General features: G+C 50.4%; 1 protein-coding gene across 6 annotated transcripts in view; it reads right to left on the bottom strand.

The window, feature by feature from the left end:
- Nucleotides 1–24,922, bottom strand: part of DAGLA (diacylglycerol lipase alpha) — a 54,438-nt gene extending 29,516 nt beyond the window's left edge. The window contains exons 1-3 of one of the 6 annotated variants that reach the window (XM_054275101.1): nucleotides 24,868–24,922; nucleotides 23,760–24,057; nucleotides 19,796–19,885 (exon numbers count right to left, since the gene is read on the bottom strand). The gene's annotated coding sequence lies outside the window, so the exon portion shown is untranslated. Of the gene's footprint in view, nucleotides 1–545; nucleotides 809–19,795; nucleotides 19,886–22,035; nucleotides 22,055–22,304; nucleotides 22,389–23,759; nucleotides 24,058–24,867 lie in introns of those variants that run through there. The other 5 variants (XM_054275102.1, XM_054275104.1, XM_054275099.1 and 2 more) reach the window with 5 other exon arrangements.
- Between the last annotated feature and the right edge of the window lie 1,815 nt (nucleotides 24,923–26,737).

The raw sequence follows: 26,737 nt of genomic DNA, 5'->3' as shown, positions 1-26,737 counted from the left end.
CAGATGGGGACAGAGCAGAGAAGCCTGTCACTCACTGTCACATACGGGAATACTCACTGTGGAACTGTCACTCCACTCACCAGGCTCCCAGGGCAGGAACATTCCCAATTTATTCCCAAAGATTCCTGAATTTAAACCAGGAGGTTCAGGGCTTTGCCCCTGCTTTGGAAAGGAGGGAGATGATGGAAGGCCTGAGACTGGAAAACCCACCAGAAAAAGCTCTCACTGTGAGGACTCTTCAGCTTCATCCCAGCACAGCATATCCCAGGAACTGTTTTAAGATGCTGAAGATACGATCCAGCAGAGGAACTGGGAGGACCGGAAGGCTGGAGTGCAAAGAGCCCTGAGACCACTGACCCCGGCTCTGTGACAGCAAGAACCTCACACTGTCCCTAAAACTGCTGCAAAGAGCCAAACATTCCCAGGATCTTGAAAGCTGAATCCCAGTACAAGCAGCCCCAAGCTCCCAGCACTGAAAAAAGGGAAGCACATGCACAAGGAGCCCCCTCAGAGCGGGGCAAGACCTAGGGAAGCAGGAACCTTACATGGCATGTGGTCCAGCCGCTGCGCATCCTCCTCTCCCAGAAGGGTATTTCAGGAAAAGTGCATATCCAGGGAGACAGGCATCACAAGCTCAGGAGGGAGCAGCAAACTCTTCCTGCAGCCATTGAAAATCCCACTCGGCAAAGGGAAGCACGGCGTGGGAACTGGGATCTGCCTGCCGACAGAGCCGGGCATCATCCTCAGAGCAAGTCCCTCCCTGCACCTCATTTATCCACCGGGAATGCCGAGAGCCAGAGGTCGTGACTCCCCCTTCCACACCCCCCAGCACCCTCTGGAAGGAAGTGACATCATCCCTATTCTGAGGAGATTGTACGTGGATTGTGGGAAGGAGGACTGGGAGCGAGAGCGGGCGATGCTGTCAGAGATGCGGAGCCGGGAGAGGAGGCAAACCCTGGAGCGGCACAAACCTCCGCCCTGTTCCCCCCGGGAAAGCGGGAGCGCTGCCGGGAGCCCTCGGACACAGCCGTGGCATCGGGCTGGGAAAGGCTCCTGGCCACCGACTGTCCCAGTGAATGGCCAGGGGGAGGGGACTTGGATGGGACACAAAAGGGACACACAGAGGGGGCCACCCCGGGCACAGAAAGGCGAGACTGTTCCAGAGGAGCCTCTCCCGGCCTTTCCAGCCGTTAATTCCTTGTGACATGCTCTGGGCTATGACAGGATGTGGGGGAAGGGGAGAATTAGCTGTCTGTAGGGAAAGGCTTAGGGAAAAGAGCAAGGGAGAAAAACGCTACAGTGAGAAAACATTCCAGCTAAACCTCGGAGACTTAGGCTAATCCAACAGCCCATCCCATCTGACATGAGCCTCCTTAGGGAGAAGTGCACCAGGAAATAAAGCTGAAGGAAAAAGGCTGTGCCTGGATCCTGCATGCCAGGAGCCCACCCACACCACAGCAACACCCCCGGAGTCACCCACTCCCTCCACCCAAATCCAGGCAGGACTTGCTCCAAGCTCCCAGAATCGCAGATTCCCGAGGCACCCACACAGCCCAATGCTCCAACCCCCTGCAATCCTCATCCCTGCATCCACAGGCTCACAACCCCCTGCAAATCCCCCTCCCTGCAATTCCCTATCCCTGCATCCACAGGCTCACATCTACTGCAAATTCCCAGTCCTGCATCCACATACTTACAATTCCCTGCAAATCCCCATTCCTGTATCCACAGACTCACAAGCCCCTGCAATTCCCCATCCCTGCATCCACAGGCTAACTCAGGATTCCCACTTCCATCACCCCAAAACCTCCCGGGTTCCCAACCTCCTGCTGTTCACAGCAAAAGATGGGAAGCCAAAGCCAGGCTGAAATCAGACCTGCTGGGAGTTTTCTCTCCCTCTGACAGATCCCTGGGGATGTCTGCATGGAGGAAGCCCTGCTATCCCAATATTCCTTCCCTACCTTTTCCCTCAGGCACCTGATGGCACTTTCACAAGACCCAGGTATGACAAAGCAATCCCATCTCATCTCTGCCAGCACCCTCTCCCAGCTGGCCTCTGCAAATTCCAGAGTCCTCCAGGGTGACTCACCCAAGGAAATTCCCTCTAAACAAGCCAGATGTTTGCCTTCACTGCTCAGGGCTACAGAATTCACCAAAAACATTGGATTTGTAGGTCTCAGTGGATGGTTGCAGGTGTTGCTAAAGGACAGAGCCCTTTGCTGTTCCACAGAAATCCAGCATCATGTCCCAGAGTGCTGCCCCTCCCACGATCCCTTTCCCTGGCTGAAATGTCACCATGTTCTTTGGGAATGTCCCAGACCCAACCTGCTGTCCCACTGGGAAGTTCAAGCCTAGGCTTGCCAGCACCCAGCTCAACTTCTTAGGAAATGCAGCTGGAAAACCAAAACCAAATGAGCTTTGTGTTCTGCCAGCTCTCATAGCAGCTTTTCCTCAGGAGTGATTTTCTGTTCCAGAGCAGAGGTGCTTCCCTTCTCCCTGAGAGCACATCCAGGTCACCTTGCCCAGATGCTGGAGGGCACAGCATGGATGCTGCATCCTGCTTTTTCACTCTGCAGGATAACAAACAGTTCACTTCCCTAACCAACAGAATTGTGGTCCCATCAATCACCCCAAATAATTCCTTCCCTCACCAACATGTCCCACATGGAATATGGGCTTCCATTCCAGGCTGCATCATTCCCTTGCAGCTCCCAGAACCCTCCTGTTCCCACCAAGCACTTACTGAACTTGACAGAAATCATCAATTCCAGCTTGGATCCAACCCCACCAGGCCCCATCCAGCTGTTCTGAAGGTTTTTAAATGAGGCTCTTTCTGCTTCTGAGCTGGCTTCTCACAATCTGGGAATTGTTCTCGCCTTCCAGGGAGAAGGGGGATGGGTCATATCCATACAGAAGGTCCTGAAGCTGGCCAGAGGAATTTGCATGGAGCAGCTCTGCTCTCAAGCCAGGCTGGGAGAGCTGGGATAGCTCAGCCCAGAGAGGAGAAGGCTCTAGGGAGCCTTAGAGTCTCTTGCAGTGCCTAAGGGGGCTCCAAGAGAGATGGAAAGAGCCTTTGGAATAAGGCATGGAGGGACAAGACAAGGGGGAATGGCTTCCCACTCACATGGTGTGGGTTTGGATTGAATCTTGGGAAGAAAACCTTCCCTGTGAGAGTGGTGAGGCCCTGGAATGGATTTCCCAGAGAAGCTGTGGCTGCCTCAAGCCTGGAAGTGACAAGTCCAGGCTGGACAAAGCTCGGAGCAACCTGGGATAGTGGGAGGTGTCCTTGTCTACAACAGGGGCTAGAATGGGATGAGCATTCCATGTCCTTTCTAAACCAAACCATTCCAGGATTGAATACCAAGAGAGGACAAATTCCACAGCACCAAAGGAAGGAAAATCCTTTCTGCCATTTCCAAGGGGCAGGAAGTATCTGCTGCAAGCAGTGCCTGCAGGAATTGCAGGGAAAGCTCTTCCCAGGGGGAAGAAGGCACAGCAGCTGCCGGAAGCTTGTGAGGAGAGCTCTGCCCTCACCGGAGGTGATTAAGGGAACAGACCCTTACTTTAAGGAATAGTCCATGGATTCATGGAACATTTAAGAGCCATATTTATAAGCAAATCCCAGGCAGAGATCCCTGGTAAAAATCAATGAGGATTAGAATTTTGGGATATCTTCATGGCTACTTATCAAGAAGATTCTCCTTGATAATCTCCCATTTTCCAAGGAGAATGGAATAAAAAGAGTCAGCAGCAGAGCCAGGGAAAGAAGCTTGGAGACAGGAAAGGTTCAAAGAGCCTCCTGTGGCTTGGCACACTTTGGATGTGGCTCCCTCGGGATAAGGCCATGGCACCACAGTCACCTCCACAATGTCATCGGGACAGAACTAATGGGATCAGCTTGGATCTGGAACTCCAGCACTGCCCACTGACACAAATTCCCAAAATAATCTCGGAGCATCAACTGACCTTCAAAACACAGAGAGCAAGAACCTACTTGTTTGGCCCATCAGTTTAGCCCTGAAATCCTGGAATAAATTCCTTGTAACTGCAATGGTGATGGATACAGGATTGGTGCAGCCACATCCCAGTTGGCCCAGCACTGATCCATCTCCATCCCACCTCACTCCTTCCTCAGACTCCTTCCCAAAGCCCCCTTGCCATAAATACAACAAGGTGCATGCTCTCCTTGATTAAATCCATCCCCTTTTTCCTTAACTCCAAACTCTCCTGTTTTGGGTAGAGAAAGGTCTCATGAATCCCACATTTCCCCCAAGCATGCACAACATCTCCTTTCTGTTACACTGGGAATTATTAATTTTTAATAAGGAGACTCCAGGATGCATCTCCTTGGCATGGACTCGACCGCAGCAGTGGAATTTTCGGGAAAAATGGGACTATCTTGCAAACCCTAATGGGTTTAGTGCAAGAGGATGGACAAATCCCAAAGTGCCACTCCCAGCACTTGTTCCCTGTTAAAAGCCGGATAAGGGATTCACTGAATCAAAAAGAAACAAGGAAACTCTCCACTTTGAAATTAACCTCCTCTGAACAACTGGAACCAGCTCTGAGACTGTTCCCAGGGATCCCAGTCTTAGAAACCAGGGACACTGCACATCCCAATGCTTCTCTCCACTGGATATCCCATGGGCCAGGATTTGCCCACAGCATCACCATTAAGGCTGGAAAAGCCCTCCAAGATCGAGTCCAACCATTCTTCCAGCACTTCCAAGGCCACCTCTATCCCATGTCCCCAAATGCCACATGCACATGGCTTTTCAATTCCTCTGGGGATGGGAATTCCACCACTGGAGCCTGTTCCAATGCTTTGAGACCTTTTCCATTAAGGAATTTTCTCTAATATCCAACCTAAACCTCCCCTGGTGCAATTTGAGGCAATTTCTTCTCATCCTGCCACTTACTCCCTGAGAGCAGAGCCTGATCCCACCCGACTGCACCCTCCTGTCAGGGATTTGTGGAGAGTGAGAAGATCCCTCCTGATCCTCATTTTTTGCAGGCTGACTCCCCCAGCTGCTCCTTGTGCTCCAAACCCTTCCCTGGACATCGTCCAGCACTTCCATGTCCCCCTTGGTGAAGGATCCACAGGGCTTTATTAATTCCAGACCTCAGCAACCATCCCTGGGCATAAAGAAGAGGTTTGTAGGGATAAGTCTGGAGATACTCCAGCTGCCTAAATGAAAGGGAGAATAATGCTTGGAAAGAGATGGAAAAGCCTCACTCACACCTCCAAGATTCCCAGAACTTTTCTCCTTGACCTCGACCAGAGCACACCTTAACTCCAGAGCTCCAGACTCACCAGCCTATGGAAAACCCAAAGCGCGCACAAACACCTGGCTGAGAAACAAGGGGAGGCACCACTTTTTCAGGAACCTGGGAGTGGAGAAGGAACTGTCACACAGAGTCCCAGTGTGCTGCCAGGAACGGAGTTAAAAACAACCCCCAATCGTTGTCTCGGTGCCGGCAGCTCCGCAATTCCACCCACAGCTTGTGCCGGCAGAGCCCACGGGCAGCTTCCCGACCACTCCGAGCTCCGGCAAAAATAACGGCCAAGTTGCCACGGGGGAAAATGTAATAAATTCCAATCAATTTGGGATCTCAAGCACAACTCCGTGTTCTACAGGGGAATAAAATCCCCTACAACAAGGAAAGCTTGGTTTGAATGGGGTAGCGAATACAAAAGGAATAGCTGGATGAGGTGGTGGATACAGCAATAAATGCTCCCGGCATCCCAAATCTGCTCCCAGGTGTGCAACAACAGCTCCCTGGATATATTTACTGGGAACCACCAAACCTTGGTTTTGCTGGAATATCCCACAGCCACACACAGAACTTGATAATTCCTGGTTGGAAAGCACATGGTCTCTGAGTTATTTATAGCCAAAACTCCAAGGGCTGGATGAAGCCAGCCAGGGCAAATCCAAGAGGTGACCAGTAGTTACACAAGGAGAATTTTGGATGGAGCCTCATATCTTTAGGGAAAGCTATTTTCCACTACAATCCTGGCAAATTCCTGACAGTTTTACTCCACCCTGGAATGCTTATCAGCTCAGCCTCCTTTTCAAAAAGGCAGAAAAAAAGCAGAAGGAGCAAATATCCAGGTGAGATACTGAATTCAGAGACACATCCCCGTTCTGGCACATCTGGAAGCGACGTCTTTGGGAAGAGGGAGCAGAAGCCCAGTCATTCCCAAAAGGAATTGCCTCTCTTCCCTCCTGCAAGCAGCTTCTTGGCTCCCTAGTTTACACTAGTGGGCAAACAGTTTTCCCAATAACTTGACTCATTGCTTCAGGAATTCCCTGGGGATGAGTCACATGCAGGGAAAGCCACCGGGAGCGGCGCCGGGACCACCGCTGCCAACACGAGGAGAGCGAAAGAAGTGGGAGAACACAAAATCCCTGCCAAACTCGGGAAAACTGTGTGGTCAACACCATTCCTTGGCACTCCTTCCCTGCTCCCCCCTCCCCACAAATGTGCTGGAGAGGAGAAGCGCATCCAGAGAGGCGGCTCCAGGCTCCGGAGCCATGGGAATCGTCAGGGAGAGGTTCCCTCCACGTGCATCTGCCGGCATAGGAGGCAATGCTGGCTCTGCTCATCTCCCAGGAACGATCCTAAGGAAATTTAAACTAGGGATTATTTCCCTCCCTCCTGGAACTGAAGGGGAAAGAAGAACACAAATGGAATTCCAGGGCCTCTAGCTCCTTACTCCCTGCTCACCAGCATTCCCTATTTGGCCTTTTTTCTGTATCCCACAACTTATCTCAGGAGTTTTCCTCTTCTCATATTCCATGACATGCCCAACTGCAAGTCTAAAATGCTGGGAATCAAGGCAATCTGGAAAGATTTTTTGGTAATCTATACCCAAATGCATCTTCTCTCAATACAATTTGTCCTCAATTAAACAGGAATCCTGGATCTGTGACACTTCCAGGCTCAAAAACCTTGGGAATGGCTTCAAACAGCCTAAACCTGACCTGGATATGACCTATTCCCATTTTCCTGACGCTGCCTGTTTATTTCCCTCACCGTCTCCCTGTTTGTTTCCTTGGCTGAGGACATGCCTGTATCCCACATTCCTAGAAATCAGCCTGGAAAGAGGTCATGGAGGTCATACTTCCCAAAGTCCAAGCGAAACTTCCAGTGGATGCCACCACCAGCCTATTTGAGGACCTCATCCTGTGGGAGTATGTTCAAGAGGGAACACTCCTGAATGCTGTGAATTCCCTGAAAATGCCATTTCTGTGTTCTGCCTTTTCCTGTAACTCCCCAAACCCTCCCAGATTCCCACTTTCCAATATCTTGGAAAGCATCAATCTTGCATTTGATTAAGTAGCATCTGCTTCTTGGCCCCAATTCCAGATTTTTCCCAGCCTCCAGTGAAAATCAAACCAACATCACGATATCCTGGAATCAGTTATTTCTGCAAGCTCATTTGATAAACCAGAACCTACAGGAATATTTATGGATTAAAAAACAAACCCTGAATTCATGTTTTTCCAGCAAGATCCTGTGAACTAATCACCAGCATCCAAAGGATTGCTGCTATCCAAGGGCTTCTTTACACACTGAATGTGTCCACTTTCACTTCCATGTTTATCCTGGAAGCAAGGATCAAACACCAAAGTCCTGTCTGGGGAAGGGCCAGGACAGGAACACCTGTTCAGGTGGGAATTTTAAATGTACAACAGCACAGATGTGGGAATTTCAACCCAGAAATGTTCATGGCTGGGATATGGACATGGACAACATCGTCTCCCCCTTTTTCCTAAGCTCAAAGGGAACATTTCAAGCCTAACTCTGGATTTCCAGCTGCAACTTCCCAAGAAATGTGCTTCATGTGCTTCTGCCCCTCCCATCCCAAGGCTTCCACCTCAATGCATGGGAATAGCCCTGGTAGTAAAAGAAAGCATCAGGCTGAGCATTCCCAGCAGAAGAATCCTGCTTCATTCCCACCTGGAGAACAGTTTTCTGAAGGAAGCTGCCAGCTCTGCCCCAGCTCCCATAAAACTGCTAATTACAGTGCAAATCCAAAGAAAGCAGGAGCAGGGAAGGAGGGAGGGAATGAGGAAAGGAGAGGCAGATTCCAGGTCTCCAGCTCACTCAAACAACAGCTTGGGAAAACTTTTCCTGCCTCAGTGGTTGCTCCTAGGAATAAATCACTTTTTCCAGTGCTGCGGGACCCCAAAATTCCAGCCCTCATGGAGACCCTCAGGAGCAGCTCCCTCCTCCCACACCCCAACAGCTCCTCTCTCACCCTATCCCAAAAAGGCCCATTGTCCATTAGGAACATGGAGCTCACTGGGGAAGAGCACATGGAAAACCACCAACAGTGCAGCACATGCAGCTCCAACTCTCTCCCAAGTTTATGGAATTAAGTCCCAAATTCCCACACAAATCCTGGAACTTACCAGCCTGCTTTTCCTCCATCTGATGCTTGGGACAAAGTTGTTGGAATCACCACAGGAAACAAATAGCACTGGTTCCACACAACTCCAAACCACCAGGACCAATGGACCAAATGCTTCCTTCTCCTTTTCCTAGGAATTCCTACCCATCCAGTGCCTCCCTAATGACAACCAAGCAACTCAGAACGGCAATCCTGAGCTGAATCCTGCCAAGCTGAACTCTCCAGACTCTTCCTGAATCTCAGATTTGTGATGGAAAGCAGGAATCCTCTTTTCCTTTTGCTTATGTAAGCAAGGATGAATCAAGCCCAGGCTTCCCTGATCCTGTGTCATATTTAAGCCTTAAATATATTTATTTTTCCACATTCCCTTCTCCTTGGACACTCCAGGAGCTGCATTTCCAAATCCCAGCACACACATGCCGCCTCCTCACCACCCACAGCCTGCACGTGGAGCTGATCCGCAGTTTCTCCAGGCTCTCGAGTGCTGTGCTCCCCTGGCAGCCACAACACCCATCCCTCCCCAGCAGGGATCCAGCCCTGCCCACTGCCCCCCAGGGACAGCCAGGAGATAGGGATTCAGTTTCAAGCTCAGGAATTATTTAATTCCATAAGGCAGCTTTACATCTCCTCAATTTCCACAGGTTTTCCAGCTCTGACTCCTGGAATTACTCACACATATTTACTCCAACTTTTTCCCGCTGACACAGATTCCTTGTGCCTGTTTCTCCCTGTGGATTCATCACTACAGATCCTGGAGTTGGAACTGCTGATTCCTGTATCTACACTCTGATATCCAGCAAACTCGGTGCCACAGGTAGCACAGCCACACATTCCTGGCTGCAGCCATGGCACCAGGAATCTCCTCCTGCTTCCATGCTTATTCCCTAATGGACACTCCAGGTGTCTCCTTGATATGCTGACCTTGCTCAGCCTGGAGAAGGGAAGGCTCCAGTGAGACCATGGAGCTCTTTCCAGTGCCTGGAGAGATTCCAAGATTGCTGGAGAGGGACTTTGGATTAAGGCATGAAGTGACAGGCCAATGGGAATGGCTTCCCACTGCCACAGGGTGGAATTAGGTGGGATATTGGCAAGAAATTCTTCCCTGTGAGGGTGATGAGACCCTGAATTTCCCAGAGCAGCTGTGGCTGCCCCATCCCTGGAAGTGTCCAAGGCCAGCTTGGCTGGGGCTTGGAGCAACCTGGGCCAGTGGAAGGTGTCCCTGCCCCTGGCTGGGGGATGGAACTGGATCACATTCCAGATCCCTCCCAACCCAACCTATTCTGGGATTTTTCTCCCTGTTACCACCACTCTCCATGTTTCCACACCCTCCTCACTTTCCCTTGTTATGGGGGAGTCCTTCAACAGAGCTTGGAAGGAGCCTGGAAAGTTGTCACTCCAGGGACACTGTCCCTGCCCTCTCAGCCACCAGCTCCAGAGCCAGAATTCATTTGGAAAAGCTGGACAAGCGGGAGGTGAAAGGAGGTGAGGCAGAAGCAGAGAGCCCACGTGACAAGAGCAGAGCTGCAGCTGAAGAAATCCCTGGAAAAGCTTTCCTTGGCTCCCAGCAGCTGTGCAGGCACAAACTGAATGGCACAGATTGGAACTGACTGTTCCTAACAATTGGTTATACCACAGAAAACCAGGAACAATCCTCCCCAAGGGAACAGGGAGCAGGAAAAATGAACTGGCCACATGTGGGAATGCACCAGTTCTGGAGCTGGGGAATGTCAGACCATGGCAGGAGGCAACTAGAAGCAGCAGGAGATGATCCAGAAACTAAATCAACCATGTGATTGCTAAAATATAAATAGGAGGATCCCAAAAATGAGATGAATGTGCTTCTCCTAAAACTATCCCTAATTCCAGATGGCTTGGGTAGGAAGGGACCTTAGGTTCATCCCATTCCAGCCAGCCCCTGCCATGGGGAAAGACACTTTGCACTATCCCAGGTTGCTCCAAACCCTGCCAAGCTGGTCTTGGACCCTTCCAGGGATGGGGCAGCCACAGCTTCTCTGGGAAATCCATGCCAGGGCCTTGCCATCCTCACTTGGAAGCATCTCTTCCCAATATCCCATCTATCCCTGCCCTCTGGCAGTGGGAAGCCATTCCCATTGTCCTGTCCCTCCAGGCCCTTGTCCCAAGTGCCTCTCCAGTTCTCCTGGAACCCCTTTAGGCTCTGGAAGAAGCTCTAAGGTCTCCCTGGAGCTTTCTCTTGTCCAGGCTGAACATTCCCAGCAATCCCAGCCTGTCCTCAATCCATGTCTGAATTGAACAGGAAAAACATCACCTTTCCATCCCAGCAGGATCATCCTCAGGGCTGTACCTGGATTTCCCACCTGGCTGCTGGACATCCTGGACCATGGCCAGGTGATCCCAATCCCTCTTTACTGAACTCAACACCCCCGCAGCTTTTGGAAAGCAAAGGAAAGCAATTCCATTTTTCCATAGACAAAAGGAGCTCAAATCTCGTTCAGGGAAGTTGGCAATCCTCAGAAAACGAGAAGGATCCCTGCTCCAACAGCACAGGGACGCATTTTGCAATTGATTTCCCCTCCTTCAGCAGACACAAATTCCAAACGAATTTCACACTTGAATTTATAATCCTAACAGGATTATATGCAAAAAAAGCTGTTCATTGGGATCTACTTCAGGACAAGACAAGCCCCTGGCTCCCAGCCCAACCAGTCTGAGGCTGCTGGAAAAGAAATTCCTTTTTCCTCTCATTCCTGAGGCAACTCGTGGCCATCCTGGTAATTAAATTGAGTGCCTTTGCAGAGATTCCTTCAGCAGGATTTGTCCAGGTGTGGATTTTCCTTGCTTTCCTTTAATTATCTTATAATTAACCATGAAGTATCCAATCATCCAGAGCTTTTTCAATTAAGCTTCAAAAGGAAATGCCTGGAAGAGCTCTTGGTGGGAATGTTCTAATCAGCTGGGAAGAGATCACAGGCATCAGAGTTGGGGTTTGGTGACTCATTCTGTTATTGCCAGGACAAGTGAACTTCCAAAGCCATAAAAAATTCCTTTATTCCATCTTTTTCAGTTCACATCCTCATCCCTGATCAGAGCTCAGAGACCTGGGAGCAATATGATATTGTAATTAATACAGCTGATTAAAGAATCATAATCAAGCTCTGAAGGATCAGGAATTATCCCTGCCCAGGTCTGACTCTTCTCCATCCCAATCCTGTGCCTGTTTTTGCCTCAGTTCCTTCCCTCAGCCTTAAATTCCGAGGACAGGCACAAACTGAGATCTCCTACAGTTCTCTTCTGGGCAGCAAGGCAAAATATTCCCAGTCTTTTTGATAAGGAATAACAGGAATTTTGCCTGCATCCTTGTGGAGATGTTTTGGGATCCCACAGCCCAGGGGAGAGGCAAATTGTCCTCAAATGCCAGGCTGAGACTTCTGTGTGTCCAACAGCATGGACAATTGGATCATGGAATAGTTCAGGTTGGAAAAACCCCCCAAGATCATCCATTCCAACATTCCCCAGCACTGCCAAGGCCACCACAACTATCCCAAGTGCCACATAAATGCAGATTTTAAATCCTTCCAGGAATGGGGATTCCACCCCTGAAGCCTGTTGCAAAGCTTTGCAACCCCTTCCATGAAGGAATTTTCCCTAGTATCCAACCTAAAACTTCCCCTGGCACAACTCAAGTGCCACTTGTCACCTGGCTTGTCAGATGGCTTTGATTTTTTTTCAAAATACCAAAAGAATTCCAAAGGTCTCTTGGAGAAGGGATTTCTTGAGCACTCCTAACAGCTCCCAGAATTCCAGGAGCCTCTCACACACCTTCCCAGACAGTCTTTCCCACATTCCACAGACAACATACCTTCTCCAGTGGGGAAAAAAGAAATCAATCAATGTCTCCAACTGCTGACATTCCCATTTTTGCAACTTCCCATGGGTATTTAAGGATTTATAAAGATCCCATGGATGTTGAATGATTTTATTTTCACTGCAAAGAGGGAAAGAGCAGAGCACACAGACCCAGGGAATATCCAGCTCCAGCATCCAGCCTGGAATTGTCCAGCACAGGATGAACCCAAGCATTCCTTAAGCTGGAAAAACTCCATGTCCACAGGTTTCTTCCTCCCTCCACCATATTTGTTGTTCCCAGCTGGGATCAGTGTCCAGCAAAAGAGCTCAAATGATCCTTCTGGAGTAAAGGAATCAGGTTATGGAATGACAGTAGGAATAATTCCCCCCTCAGTTACATGATTTCCTGGCTGGAATTTTCAAGGTGTTCCAGTTGCCAGACTGAAGCTGGAAAAGGTAAAAAGGACACTGGGGTGACCCCGTCCCTTTCCATGAGGAAGTTTTAAATTCCAGCACCAGCAGCCCACACATCCCTTCTTCACTCTCTCCCTGATAAGTCAGGAAGGAGACAACACAGCAAAAAGGGAAAAATCTGTGTTTCCACCAGGAAAGGAACAGGGGGATAGGAAGGGACAATCCAAGCTCTGAAATGTTTGGGATAAAATCTCACCTCCACCCTCATGCAGCTGTTCCCAAGTCCACCACAGGGTTTAGCATTACCAGGATGGGAGCCAAAGAATCCAGAGGTAAACATCCAAGAGAAAACAAGGAGGGAAGGGGCTGGGATCACTGGAAAAGCCAGCAGGAGCTGCCTCTTTAACACCCCTCCCTCAGCTGCCAGCACCCAGGAATCCATTCCTGCTCTGGGCTGCCAGCAAGGAGTGACCTCTGGAGAATGCAGATCCGTCCACCAGCAGCACACAACTCACCCCTTCTCCCTCCTACCACGATCCAACACCCCCATTTCAGGGAAATCTGAGGCGCAATTCCGTGATTTTCTACAGGGAAGAACAGAAGCTCTGAATCCCCCACGTTTCTGGGGTGGGCTTTTCCCCCGCTCCAGGAGGAAGATGAAGTCATGTTCCCAAAATAGTTCCAAGGAAAAAGGCTCCAAGGAAGGCAGAGCTCCCCTTTAACCAGAGAGCTGAAACTTCCCTGCCCTCCAAAGGGACAGATGAATTCAAATTCCATTCTGCAGCACTGGAAACATGGAAAATTGAAGTATTAAAGTACTAAGTCATAATTAATAACAGCCACTAATTAATGGAAAATACAAATTTAGGGGGGGGAAAAAAAAGACAATCCCATTATTACAAAATAAGGGATGACAACCTTCAGGCAGAAGTCCCAAATCCCAGATTTATGACAAATTAAGGGACTGGATGCCTCAGGCAAGAGTCCCAGATGCGCTGACCACAACCCAGCCATGGTGCAGTGGCAGAAGAACCCCAGGGAAGCTCCCACAGGGAAAAACTGCACAGCTGCTTCAGTCAGGATCCCAGCACACTGAAACCCAGGCCCCATCCCATGGCAGGTGCCTGTTTTCCATTGGATTTGGCTGGAAACTCATTTAAAAAACACAGTTTTTCCTTAACTGACCTCTCATCTATTTCCCATTTCCATTTTCTAAGTGAACTTTGGGACTGCAATTCCTCTTCCCTCACACAACTGTTTTCCTGAATTTCCCCCCCCCCCTTCCAGCCTTTCTGAGCACACATGGGGCAATATTCCCAGGAAGAGGCATGCAGACAGGACTGGGCAAAGTCCCATATTCCTTGGGAGCTACTTAAACAACAGCTGCACTGGGAAAAAAGATTTCTCTGTCCTGAACATCTTATCTACTTCCAAGGAGGTGGGAAAAGCAGATTCAGGAACAGCTTAACATGGAAAACTCATCCCAAGGGGGTTCCTAACCCTGCTCCACAAGCATCTGGAATCCAGAGTGGTCTTTTTGCTGCCCCCCCCCCCCCCCCCCAAAAAAGGAGCTCTGAGCTGCTGAGTCAGCAAAACAACAGCAGGGTGGATTCGGGCATCTCCTTATCCAACTTGTAATTAACTCCGAGGCCACGGAGCAGCCTGGAATGGGAAAAGTCAGAGCCAGGAGCCAGCTGGGAGAGAAGGAATCTTGGTTTCCCACTTAAGTCAGAAATTAAATCCCTTTCCTACCTTTCCCGAAAAATCTTCTTATAAATGAAAACTCCCTTGCAACTCCCTGTTCCCATAGGAACATGAGAACTTCCAACCTCATCTCCTTTCCCAAGAGCAGCAATGTCTAATGGAGCCTCAGCAGCTGGAATACTGTAAACATTGGGAAAGGTAAAAGGACACTTCTCTCATTTCTCCTCCAAAAAGGGAGCAGCAGCCACAGCCCCAGGGGCCACCAAGTCCTAAATTCCTCCCTTTTCCTCTCTCCTAATGGGATTTGTCACTTTTTCTCCCCAAAAAAAACCCCAGAGTTTCAACAAAACCTCCAGTTTTAAATGGAAATTCCTTGGAAAACCCTTGCAGTCAGGTGTAAGGAGCTGAGCAAACACCAGGACAGCTGTCTAAAGTACAGAGCAACAAATGGTCACGTTGTCTTGGAACGGGATCTCCTGCTTATCCAAGCCTGGACAACCAGGAATTCCAGTATCACACCCTCTGGCACAAAACCTTTTACCTCTGGACACTGAGGCAGAAGATCCATCTGCTTTCCTCCTATCCATGTCAAACTTCCAGGCCCTGACACACTGAAATGGTGAAAGCATTCCAGAAGGAAAAGGGGATTTGCTCCCACTCTCCACCCAAAAACTTCCCTAAATATTAAAGTTTAACCAAACAGCACCTGCTGGAAGAACAGAAAGGCCAACTCACTGGTTTTTGGGAATGCTGAGCCCTCGTGCTCCGGAGCAGAGGCTCCAGGGCTGCGTTTTCCATGCCAGGCAGGAGGGAGTGTTTTGGCCCAGCCCCAGGGAACTCAGAGCTGAGCAGTTCACCAAACAAATCCATGTTAACATTGGGATTTTGGTGTCATAAATCAGGTGCTTTCAGGTGAAAAGGTTCCGGATTGCTCCGACCACACCCTTCCACGCTTCTTGCACTCCAAAGGGCAGCATTTCCCAGCCCTGCCACACAAAAGGCAAAATCCTGCAGCTACAGGAACAGGAACCAGGATGAGTTCTTCCCATTCCATCTGGTTTTCCAAACCCCCTCTGTCTAGGCTTTTCTGGAACGAGAAGCCTCATTTCTTAGCAGTGGGAAGTGCCTCTCGCTCTCCTCAATGCACATCCTGCTTCCAAGTGTTGTTCAATTAAGAATTAACACGGAAAGGAAAACGAGGAGAGCATCTGGAAAAGGACAGGATAAATACAATGGCAGCTGGGAACACCAGGGACAACAGGAGCTGGATTCCAATGATCCCTATGGGCTCCAACTTGGGATATCCTACGATTGACTCATCCATTGCACAACACCCCCAGGTTTTAGGAGGATAATTGGCTGAGGACAGTCCAGGATCCTCCGTGTTGGAGAGATTCCCACATTCCCTGGGGCAGTGACTCCGCCTTTTCCTCGGCCTGCCCAGGTGACACCTCCCCAGCACCTCGTCCACCCGGTCGGAGCTGCCACGGAACGCTGCACTAATGCGAGCCCTGGGATGAGCATGCAGTGAACAAACACAGCGCATTCCCTTCCGCTCCCCTGAGCCAGAAGGATCTGGGTGAGCCCGGAGTCGTTCAAAGCCACCTCGGATCAGTTCCGCTGCCTGAATCCCCTCAGAGGATCCCAAACACCCGGAACCGCGAGTCCTTACCGCGCTTGCGGACGTCCCAATTCCAAAAGTTCGCTTCCCTGTCTTGTCACCCCCCAAGAGAAGGAAAATCTGGCAGGATCATCCCACTGAGGACTAAGCTAAACCTTGTGTGTCCCAAGGAATCAAGGCTAAATGTGAGAATCCTTGGAGTTCCTACCCAGAAATGGCTGGAAACCAGGGTTCCAGGTTTCAGGGGAACAAACATGCAAGGAGCCAGCAAATCCATGGACACAAAACATGGATTTTGGTATGAAGGACATGGGAAAAGTTGGGAACATCAAACCCCTCAGGAGTGCCTGGCCTGCACATAGAGAATCATGGAATTGTTATTAAGGTTGGACAAGACTTTTAGGATTATCAAATCTAACAACCATGGAATTGTTAAGGTTGGAAAAGACTTTTAGGATTATCAAATCCTACAAGCAACCCCCTAACCCACATCCCCAAGTATCATATCCATATGGATTTTAAATCCCTCTAGGAAAGGGGACTCCACCAGTCCCTGCTGCCCAGGGCACCATCCTTCAGGGCTTCACAACCTCCTCCATGAAGAAATATTCCCAATATCCAACTTAAACCTCCCCTGAGTCAACTTGAGGCCGCTTCCTCCTGTCCTGTCATTTGTTCCCTGGCAGAAGAACCCAATCCCTGGCTCCCACATCCAGTCATGGAGTTGTAGGGAATGAGAAATTCCCCCAATCCTTTTCTCCAGAATAAAACACATCCTGCAAACTCACACATTAGATAACAGAGAAACTTCCAACACTGGCATGTTCCTGATTTCCCTCCCCAAATTCCCGCTCCCCACCTCACAAGGGAATTTCACCAACTCTGCCAGTATTCCCAGGAGGCTCCACACTTACTCAGCCGCCCATTCCTGAGCATTTTCTGCAGCTTCCCACATGCTTCCCACCTCCCAGCTCGCCTCTCCTCATTCCTCCGCCCTCATCCAAGGGGAACACAAAGTCAGAGCAAGGCCCCAGAGAGTCCCGAAATTCTCCTTGCCAGCTGGGATTCCATAAGGCAAAGAGTTCCATGCCACAAATCCCTTTATCTCAGGCTCCATCAGGCCTTGGAATAACCATGGATAACACTGGATTTGGGGATGTGCCTGTTTCCTATGGAGTTAAATTTGATTATGGCACTGGAGGTGTTCATACGAGCTCAGGGAGAAAACATGATCCCTTCTTTTTTTTAAGGGCCAAAAGACTCTTTTCCAAAAGCAACACATTGATCCAGGAATAGCCACAAAATTTAGAGGGAAGAAGGTTTTCCAGACAAAGCAACCTGTGGCTTCCTGCAGAAGTTTTAACACCACAATTCCACAAAGGGAATACTGCCTCTGGATTTCTCAGTGAATTTTGAGGAAAGCTCTAATCCTTCCAGTTTTGGAACATGGATGTGTCTTTTTCCACTAGAAAATAAGGGAGAACTGACAAAGGCAGAGGGAAGAGCAATCCCACAGAGCACAAAATCTCTCCACAAAATTTTCCCTTATTCCCTACTCTGTCCAGGGAAGAAAATGAGCAGCACAAATCACAAATTCCTGCTTTTATGGGAAGTTTTTCTCCTTCCTCTGACAGGGCATATGCTTTCCCCTCTGCAAGGAAAAATCCAGTTCATCCCTGAATGCTCTCATTTAGGGAAATGCTGGTTGTCATTAGCGGATGCTCTGGTGCCATGGAGATGGTGACAAACAACTGAATCAGCCGGAAAAAACCCGGAGTCACAAAAAGGGGAAATGCTTCCAAAGGTTAAACGTGGCCCAGAGGTACATGAAGAACATTTATAGGATATGGATATCACCAGGAAATAAGGTGCCCAGGGAAGTTGTGGCTCCATGGAAGTGTCCAAGGCCAGGCTGGATGGGGTTTGGAGTTACCTGGGATAGTGGGTGAGCTTTAGGGCCCCTTCCAACCCAAATCATCCCAGGATTCTAATCATGGCATCCAAGCAGAGCAGGATAAAGTTTTTTCAGGACAATCCCCAGCTGGCTGAGATGCTGGAAGCTCCTAAGCAGCACCTGCCTTGTTCTGATTTTCTGGGAGGTGAAACAGTTCATTTCCCACAGGAGAAAACAGCACCAATTTGCAGGATCATTTAGCAGACCCAATGGGAAAAGCCAAACCTCCAGAGGCTCCCAGTTTGGAGCTGAAATCCATATTCCAAAAATACATCCAGGCTGTGTCAACACCAGGGATCTGGGCTGCAAAGACAAGCCATGGCAGAATAATAAATTTCATCCCAAAGGATCCAAAGCTGTGGAAATTCCAACTTCCAGCAGACATGGAGCAGTGGGACACATCCAAATGGGAACCTTCCAGGGAAGAAAAGCACCTTTCAGGGAAGAAAGGGCTGAATTCCATCCCAACCTCCCCATTTTCTATTTGCTGCACTGAACTATAACAGGAATGTCCTGAATTTTCCTGTTTCTTCTCATTATCCAGTTCAAATGTTTTAAGGTGGCCTGAGGGATTCAGCATTTTATTCCAAAAGAACAAGGATAAGGATTCTGTCCTGCAGCCTGCCTGGATGCAAAATCAGGACCACTCAGATCTGTGGGGATAATAAAACCTCTAGGCCAAGAAATCCCAAGGAAACATGTTCCAGAGGATAAAAGTAGTGGAAAATGCTCATTTAAGGTGGCATTTCCATATTTACTGATGGCTATGAGTGGGATTTTTGCCACTGACTCCTGATGAAATGGCAAATTAAAAACACCAGGAAAACTTGGAACTGAAGGCTCTAAATTACATCTTGTCTCCTGTTTTCAGGGAAAAATTCCTATTGAGCTCAAAGGCAGCCCTGAGGAACCCACTTGTTTTAATTCTACACCAAGGGAACACGTAGGAACCAAACTCTCAGCTGGAAGGGAACAAAAAGCCAGGAATTTTCATGCAATTCCACAGATCTTCAAAGAGGAGCTCAGAAGGCTCCTCAAAGAGAGGGAGGAATGCCAATAGATGGGGCAGGATGAGGATTTCCAGGGATCTGCTGGAGCACAAGGGCAGTGAAGGAAGGATCTGAGTTGAAGAAGAAACTCCTGGATTAAGAGCCCAGGACAGAATTCCTGACAGTCTCTGCCTGCCATGCACATCTCCAGCTCCTGCTGCAAGGAGGAGGAAAATAATCCAAAGCTTTTTTTTTATTTAATCTTCCCAAAGAGATCCAGAGGTAAGGAATCCACTGCCTTCCACTGGAAAGAGGGGAGAAAGGAAAGAAAAGCAGGAAGGAGTGCCTGAAGGTACAGGGCACATTTTTCCTGAAACTCTGTGGGAATTACTTCCTGTATCCAAAATCCCTGCTAGGGTCCAGCAGCATTTCTGTTCATATTTCAGGGCAGGATATTCCTCAGCAGGGCAAACTTTCCCATTTTTTACCAAAACCTGGAAGACCATTCTAATTTCTCCCATTTTCAAAGTCCCAAGCTGGGCAGGTGCTGCACCTGGCAAATTTTCAAGGATTTTTTTTCTCTGATCTCTCCTTAAAAATCCACACAATAAGGTACAGAAACAGACCTAAATTAACAATATAATGTATGAAATAACAAAAATATCAGCTCCAACTGGCTTGGAATGAAGAGCCTGATTGACTCCCATCCATCCCAGCAGGAATAAACCTCCCAGCACTCTCTGCAGATCCCACAAAAGTCCATTTGTCACACTTCCCATGGCACAAAGGCCACTTTCATCTGCTCCCAGTGCCTGAAAAACTCCAGCCCTGCAGCTCCAAGAGCAGATTAAAATGGTTTCACTCACCCCATCTCAACTGCTGCGTCTTTAACTGGAAATTCCTCAAAATCCAGGGCTCAATCCAGCTCAGGATGTTCTTATTCATCAGCTGGATCACTGTTGGGAGCAGAGGTGGAACCAAGGGTCATTCATTTGGGAAAGATGGAGTGAGAGGGGAGGAAAAGTAGGGTGAAGGCTCCCCACAATAAAGCTGCATGGTCTAGGGGAGCTATAAAGGCTTAATTCCCAAAAAAAAGTCTTCAGACAGGACAGGGATGTTTGGGACAGAAGAGAATTCCTGCTGGTTTAGTCCAAGGAAGTTTCATAAATGACAGCCAGGCCTGGGAATGATTGGAAGCTTCTCCAAACTCTTCTCCATCCAAAGCTGAGCAGCTTCCCAAGCTTTACACCCTCCAATTTGAACACTTCTCCTCCCTACATCCTTCAGCTGCCTGGAAAAGACCCCCAAAAACCAGGATTATGCCACTTTAAGGAAAAATTTCCAAGGCACACAAGCCGTAAATCCTGATTTTGCAAATCCATACAATGATAGGGCAGCTCTGAAATCCAAGTGACCTCGTTTGGAGCAGCCAGCTCTCAATTAATTAACTTCCAAGGGGAGGGAGAGCAGAAGGAACAGGACTGAGATTCCCACACAAAATAAAAAAAAAAAAACAAAAAAAAACCCAAAAAAAAAACCAACAAGAAAAAAAACAAGCAGAGGGAGTTTTTTGGTTGCTGTAATTGTTTGTGCAGCGAATTTTAACAAAGTTTCCAAAACGTGGGATTATTTTATTCCTCACATTTTTGGTCATTGGGAGGAGCATTTCCACCCTTCTCACTTTCCCTCCTGGCACAGCACTTCCCTTTAGTCCCATCATTGCACAACTGCTCCTTCCCAGCCCTCTGAAAAGGGAACACAGGGTGGACACAGCCCAGAGAAGTTTCACTTTCTCACCACCCCTTTCCCAGCAGCCACAGAGGGATTTCAGCATTTCCTGTCTCTGGAATTTGGATCTGGCTGTGCAGGTAGCAGGCAAAAAGTGCCCAGTGCCTTAATTTAAATGGGAATTCGGGTCAAATCAGGATTTTTTTTTAGGTCAGCACTGTCAAAGTCAGTACCTGCAGTACATAGTCCATATCCTTAAATCCCTGATTTTGACCCTCCTGAGTAAAATTTTGGACAGCAGAGCTGCCAACTCCCAAATTCCCAATTTAAATCCCCACTTAAAGGGGGAATTTTATCCTGCTCCTTGCTGAAGGGTTTTGGCTGCAGAAATTCCAGGTTATTGGTATCATTTACCACCTAACAGATGCTTTTCCATATCTCTTGTCCCTGTTGGGCATCCCCGACCCCCTCAGCCATTCCCAGTCCAAGCTGGCACTGCTGGAATTTCCCCAGCAGCCTTAAGACCCCCGTGCAACTTTTATGACCCTGCAAACCAACACCTGGCACAACAAACACCTTCCCCCAGCTCAGGTTTCCAACTTGGAGAGCTTCTTCCAGCAGCGTCCACAGGATACACATTTCAGCCAAGCCAATGCCAGAATCACGGAGAGCCCAAAGCTTTCCAAGAGCCACTTCCCACAATTTCATTATCTCCCATTTAAGAACACTCAGCCTGACCACAAAAAGTCGGATGCTTCTCCCTGTCCAGCCAGGAGGATGCAGCAGCTCATCCCCACTTAGTTTCATCCAGGGGGGGATGAATATTCCCACCTGGGAATACTCCTTTCCTTTAACACCACTCCCCAGAGTTTTGCTGCTTTCACGTCCTGGGGTTCTATATCCCACCTTGGTGAATAATTCCATGATTTCCCACCTGGAGCAGGCTCTAAGGACCACGGCATGCACCAGGCTGGGCAATCCCCATTCCCATATTCCCAATGCCAACTGAAGCCTGTCCCAAATACACCAGCAGGTACTAATTCCCAGAATTGGGCACAGCAGGAATTCTGGCCGAGCAGCCTGGCAGCATCCCAGCTCCAAGATCTCGGAGCGACATACCCCTTACTTTCATAAGGATATCTCACTTCTGCAGCTGCCCGCGATCCTAAATTTGGGAATTTTACGGCCGCGGCTCAGCATCCGCCCGCGTTGCTCAAGTCAGGTACCGTTCCCTGCGGGAAGTAATAAAAGCTGGGAGCAAGAATCCCTGTGTCACACCCACAGCGCAGCTTCTCCCTGGACATCCAGCAGCACCGCTCCCGCCTCCCACCGCAGCATCCCGACTCCCGAGCGCCGGGATCACCTTCACGCCTCGCACCTGCCCGGCCCGGGATGGCGGCTTTCCAGAGGCGCAGGTGGAATCCCCCGCTCCCCACGGGGCGCAGGCCACACGGCGCGGGGCCCTCCCGCCGGGACCGCCGCCCTTCCCGCGGGATCCGGAGCCCTCGGGCGGCGCGGGCCTGCAGCCCAGCGGGGCGGGGGGCGGCGGCGGGCGCTCCCCCGGCCCTGCCAGCGCCCTCCCGGCTCCCCCGCACCTGCCGCAGCGCCGGCCCCCGCCGCCGCGCCGTGCCCATCGCCGTCCCTCACCTCGCTCCCGCTGCCGCCGCCTCGGGAGCGCCGCGGCCGCCGCCGCCTCCTCCATGCCGGGGGCCCTGCGGCCCCCGATTCTCCAACGCCGCCTCCGCCCTGCCGGGGCCGCCCCCGCCTCGCCGGGGCCGCCCACTGCGTCAACTGCGTAAGGGCCGCTACGCAACCTGCGGTCGCCACGACAACCGGGGGTGCGGGGCGCGGCGGCGCCGCCTGGTGGCGGCCGGCGGTAGCGCCACGGGGCGGGGCAGTGGCGGGCCGGCCGCGATTCCAGCGGGGAATTCTCGGCGGGATCCCGGGAACCAATCCCCCTGCTGCGGGCAGAGGCCGCTCCTGGGCTGATGCTCACCTGCCCTACCCAAATTATGACGGAAAGATCCCACTAGAATCACAGAAGGGTCCCACAGAAACCAATTCCCTGGGAAAAGACCTCCAGGACCACCGAGTCCAACCTGTGACAATCCCTGCCTTGTCACCCAGCCCGGAGCGCTGAGTGCCACATCCAGGCATTCCTTAAACACCTCCGGGGATGGGGACTCCACTACCTCCTTGGGCAGCCCCTTCCAGTGTCTCATCACCCTTTCCATGAAGAAATTCCTTCTGGTGTCCAGCCTGAACTTCCCATGGCACAAGTTGGGACCATTTCCTCTTGTCCTGTTTCTTGTTCCCTGGGAGCACAGCCTGGTTCCAACCTTCCTCCCCCTCAATCAGAGAATTCAGGGAGTAATAAAATCTCCCCTCAGCCACACGTGGGGCTCTCCCAACATCCCTTCCCTCTGGAAAACTACCCAGTATGGCGCTGTGGTCTCCCTCATGGAGAGCACTCTGCTTTTAATGCCCAGCATGGAAAAGCAGTGCTTTCCCATCAGGAAAAAATGTTCCCAATAAAGATGGAGAGAGCCTATTCACAAGGGTATGGAGTGACAGGAAAAGAAGGGATGGCTTCCCACTGACAGAGAACAGGGTTAGATGGGATATTGGGAAGAAATTGTTAGACCCTGGAATGGATTCTGCTGGGAAGCCGTGGCTGCCCCATCCCTGGAAGAGTCCCAGGCCAAGCTGGACCAGCCTGGGAGTAACCTGGGGCAGTGAAAGGTGTCCCTGCCTATGACAGGAGAGCTGGAACTGGATGAGCTGTAAGGTCCCATCCAACCAACCCCCCTCTTCCCAAAAAAACCCTTGTGAGGATGGACACACCACAACAACCATCCCCTCTGGGAGGAAGGACAGCGATTCCCTTTGAACACGGCAGCTGCCATCATCCAAGGACACAACTTAGATGCTCCTACTGCAAAAAAAAGGCATTGAAAAATAGCAAAAAAAAAAAATTAAAAAAAAATCTCTGTCCCAGAAAAGCTGATCCAGCAGGGAATAGCAGCGCATCCTCGCCTGCCCATTCCTCCTTAAAGCAAGTGGAGCAGCCTTCAAATGGTCTGCTGGGTGATATCACCGTACCTGGGAAATAAAACAGCCTGACAGGGGCGGAAAAACATTCAGGAAAGGCTTTGAAGCTCCGGAATTCATTTGTGCCGAGGCCTTTGTATCCCGTTCAGGCAGAAAAATCCCCCTCACACTCATTCCCAGTCCCTTTATCTTCCCAGACAGGTGCAAAGTGGCTCCGCTTTGGATGAAAAGCTGCTGCCAAATTTAGCATTCCAACAAATCGTTTCATCCAGCCTGTGGCGCTTCCAAGGTCTCCCTTCAGCACGATCCGCTCTCCCGGCCAGGCAGGCGCCCCTGGAAGCCCCAAAACCTGGAGCAGACAGAGGGAAGAAGCTCAGGAAGATTGGAAATTAGGATTTTATTCAGGGAAATACAATCAGAAGCCGTCCAAGGCTTTCCAAGGGGTGGGATAGAGCGCATCCCAGCCCAGATCCTGCCAATTAAGGGACACAAGGCGATTAATCCGATACAGCTCAGGACTTCTGCCTTCCAGCAGCTCCAGCTGCCCCTTTCCAGCCTGGCTATGCTGAATTGCAAGGGCCAGACCCCATTTATAGCCCAGCTCCAGGGCCAGGATTCACCCCAGTGACCCCCAGGGCTCTGTTCCCTGACTCCTGTATGGCAGTGGCACCATTTACAGGCAATTTTGGAATGTTCTGGATGAACTGGATGCCTTTTAAAGCATTAAGGGAAGGATTAATGCCCTCAGAAATCCCATTTTTTCTCTGCTGTCATGACACGGAGGGCGGGTGGCGAAGCATTTAAGGGAATTAAGGAATTAATTTGAGCCTGTCACAAAAGATGTGATTTTCCCTGATTTTCACATGGATCTGTCCCCACCTCCAGCCTCTAGAGCAAATCCATTCATTTCAGAGCTTCCCAACCTGTGGGAAAGGGTTGAGGCTGGGTTTAAATGCCTGGGGCAATGGTGTGGTGATGTACACACATTCCTGGGAATCCCACACCTTCAGAAGGATGTAAGGGAGAGTTAGAGTATCCCACACATCCATCAGCTGGGTTATCCCTCTGGATTACTCAGATGCAGTGTCTCCATCAGGGCATCACCAGCCATTTCACAAGCAAACCTCCAAAGGTTAAGGAATTGTTATTCCTCACTCACCTCTGGATGGATCTGTGCTCTTTGTGCAGGAATGACCAGGGAATACGAGGGAGAGGGAATTCTGTGGTGTTCTTCCAGCTGGAGCATCATTCCTCCACACATGAATATGGCATGGGGCTGTTCCACACCACAGCCTTGAAATTCTCCATACCAGCTCCCAGGAAAAGGCTGGACCGCTGTAGGCAGCCTTGGAGCTCTGGAGATCCCTGGAATGTGCCAGGAAGGATTCAATCAACAAAGAGCCCATCCAGCTGGGTGTCCTGAAAAAAAAAGCCAACAGATTCCAGGGTTAAGGATTCTCCTAAACCTAAAAGCAAACCAAGCCCTCCTCCAGGGAATTTGGACAAGGAACAAGGCTCCAGGAATAGCTGGGAACATGGGAAGCTTTATATTATTATTCAGTTTGTTGTCATTGCCACCGCCCCCAGGCGCAGCACATCCAATCCCGCTGCTCCGGAATCCTGCTCCTGTTGGGCTCCCAGTCGGAGTCAGACGCTCCGTTACTCCCAGGGTAACGAGCCCCTCTCCTCCTCCATCCCAACCCTGCCAATTTCCCTCAGCTGCTCCATTAGGATTACAATAAATCACAGGGAAGCAGCCTGAGCAAGGCTGGGAGTGCGGCAATCTGGAGCAGGGATTCCAGCATCCCGGTTATCCAAACCCCTCCTCACTCCTCAGCCCCTGCAAACACCAGCCTGGGCTCCATCACCCCTGGAGCAGGCACAGGCTGTTCCAGCTGGCTGAATCCCAAGGAGTGACCGCAGCAAGTGTCGTGGGAAGGTGCTTTTGTCCTTCTCAGAGGGGACAGGCCGCCAGGGAAAGGTGGACAACAGCGTTATCCTGACATTTCCTCCAGGGGAAAGCATTCCAGCACCTCACTCACTGTCTCTGTAGGGAATATCAGTTACTGAAGAATTGCGGTTGGAAAAGCCCTCCAAGATCACAGAGTCCAACTGTTCCAAGGCCACCACTAACCCATGTCCCCAAGTGCCACATCCACATGGGTTTTAAATCCCTCCAGGGATGGGGACTCCAGCCCTGGAGCCTGTTCCAATGCCTGACAACCCTTTCCATGGAGGAGTTTTCCACCCTACCCAATCTAAGCCTTCCCTGGCACAAGCCAAGGCTGCTCTCTCTGTGCAGCCGACCGTAATCCCACACGAAATTCCCACCAAACCACACAGCTGCCAACCAGAATTCGGGAAGCGCTTTTAAAAAGCCACACCAGCAGGCATTCCTGTCCCCCATTCCCGTGTCACCAAGCAGGAAGTGCCTGTGTTTGCTTCCATCCCCGTGGTGACTGTGTCTTCTCAGCCCTCCCTTCTTCCCTCCCTTCCCAGCGTGATTCCCACCCGCGGCTCTCTGGAGGCATCAGCCTCCATCACCTCCTGCCAAAGCGCTGCTAATCCAGTGCCTCCAGACTGTTCCTGCTCCTCAAACCCTTCATTATCCCGGCAGATCTCTACAGAAACCTGCTCTTCCCCGATGCCCCCCAAGCCAGCACCTCCTGGCTCGACCCTCTGTGCAATTCCCAGTCCCTGGGAAGCTCCCAAAGCAGGGATGAGCAGCTGGCAGTGTCCCCCCAGCAGGAGCAGCTGCTGCAGCTCTGCAGAGAAACAGCATCACTCAAACCTTCACTGAAAATCATTCCCTAATGGAGAGGCTTCTCCTGCACTCTGGATGTTTGGAAAAATCTCCCTCTCCAGCTGCCTCAGCTTTCCATGGCTCCTCCAGCACTGGGAAGGGATTTGGGGGGCCCAGGCTGCTGTGCCACCCCTGAGCCTGAATCCCTAAAAAGCATTTAATGCAGAGGGGAGACATCCCAGCCAGAGCCAAACCTAGGGAGAGCTGGTGCAGGGATGAGCTGGAA

Source organism: Melozone crissalis, unplaced genomic scaffold, assembly GCF_028551555.1.
Source record: "Melozone crissalis strain CALT ecotype California unplaced genomic scaffold, PUWL_Pcris_2 ptg000018l_1, whole genome shotgun sequence".
NCBI lineage: Eukaryota > Metazoa > Chordata > Aves > Passeriformes > Passerellidae > Melozone > Melozone crissalis.
Note: the sequence above shows the minus strand (reverse complement) of the source record. Positions and strands in the feature narration are given on the sequence as shown.